The 1,634-nt window shown below is 48.5% G+C and overlaps 1 non-coding gene across 1 annotated transcript; it reads right to left on the bottom strand.

Annotated features, from left to right (window-relative positions):
• Positions 1-1,255: 1,255 nt before the first annotated feature.
• On the bottom strand, positions 1,256-1,337 carry TRNAL-AAG. The gene has a single exon. It is a non-coding gene; the product is annotated as a tRNA-Leu (tRNA).
• Between the last annotated feature and the right edge of the window lie 297 nt (positions 1,338-1,634).

The following is a 1,634-nucleotide window of genomic DNA, read 5'->3' as shown; positions in this document are numbered from 1 at the left end:
TAGATTAGCTGAGGACCAGCCCAAAGATGTCTTGGGTAGGGTTCCCCTCATCTAAATTTAGCTTTCTGAAACTTGGTCATCTACTCCAAGCACATTGCTGAGTCTTCTCCTGCATTCAACAGAGAGAGAAGTCAGTTCATTCCTCCATAAAATATGGGTCCCAGATAGGCGGGATGGTTTCTGTCCCTGAACATACCTCTCTTTCCACTGGCACAAAGTCAGTTTAGATGATGAGCTAGGTGCTTGCCTTCATAGGCTGTAGGGCTGTGTAACTAAAGAAATCCAAAAGTACTTGCTCACAGATCCTACTCCTTGTACCAATTAAATCACTTTTACTGGTCTTGGTGTGAGCAAGACCATATATAAACAGCACAGGAGAGCTCTGGGGTGCAAGTAACATCATGGAGACCCTAACAGCACTCTGGCTTCCTTACAACAGTGGCTGTAAAGAGTGATTATGGGTAATTCCATTACAGACCTATTGCAAAGCACACTGCATTTCAGAAATCTCATCCAAGTCCTCTGGACAATAAGCTCTGCAGAGCTGCTTTCTAGCAGGCCAGCCCCCAGGCTGTACTGGTGCAAGGGGTTATTCCTCCCCAGGGGCCAGACTCTGCACTTCCCTTTAGTGAACTTCATGAGGTTCCCCTCTGCCCATCTCTCCAGCCTGTCGAGGTCCCTCTGACTGGCAGCACAGCCCTCTGGTGTATCAGCCACTCCTCCCAGTTTTGTATCGTCAGCAAACTTGCTGAGGGTGCACTCTGTGCCTTCATCCAGGTCACTGAGGAATAGGTTGAACAACAGTGAACCCAGTATTGACCTCTGGGGGACACCGCTAGCTACAGGCCTCCAACTAGACTCTGCGCTGCTGACCACAACCCTCTGAGCTCTGCCATTCATTCAGCCAGTTCTCAAGCCGAGACCTCACTGTCCACTCATCTAAACCACACATCCTGAGCTTCCCTGTGAGGATGTTATGGGAGACAGTGTCCAAAGCCTTCCTGAAGACAATGCACACAACATACACTGCTCTCCCCTCATCTACCCAGCCAGTCATTCCATCATAGAAGGCTATCAGGTTGGTTAAGTGTGATTTCCTCTTTGTGAATCCATGCTGACTACTCCTGATTACCTTCCTGCCCTTCATATGCTTGGAAATGGTGGCCAGGATGAGCTGCTCCATCACCTTTCCAGGAATGGAGGTGAGGCTGACTGGCCTGTAGTTCCCTAGGAACCTTCTTGCCAAAAGAATCACTGGCAGCAGTGGGATTCGAACCCACGCCCCCAAAGAGACTGGAGCCTTAATCCAGCACCTTAGACYGCTCGGCCATGCTACCACTGTTTTATGTATATGCACAGACAGGATTATGTCCATATACAAGTGTGTCACGCACTCACAAAAGCAGAGGAAAGCTGTGTTCATCTAACTTGCCTGATAGAGGGAATGGAGACCTTAACCCAACCTGTCTGGGAAACTCCTAATGATTCATTAGAGATCTGTAATCGCAACTGCCCTCCTTTTAGTGAGGCTGACCATGCACATGGGACTCAGACGCTAGGAGAAGACTCAACAGATATAAAGAGGCAACAGATATAGACTCTACTACTTGACAAGTGGAGTCAGGTGTTCTTAT

Source organism: Apteryx rowi, unplaced genomic scaffold (assembly GCF_003343035.1).
Source record: "Apteryx rowi isolate R43461 unplaced genomic scaffold, aptRow1 scaffold_59, whole genome shotgun sequence".
Lineage (NCBI taxonomy): Eukaryota > Metazoa > Chordata > Aves > Apterygiformes > Apterygidae > Apteryx > Apteryx rowi.
This window is presented reverse-complemented; position numbering and strand designations above follow the sequence as displayed.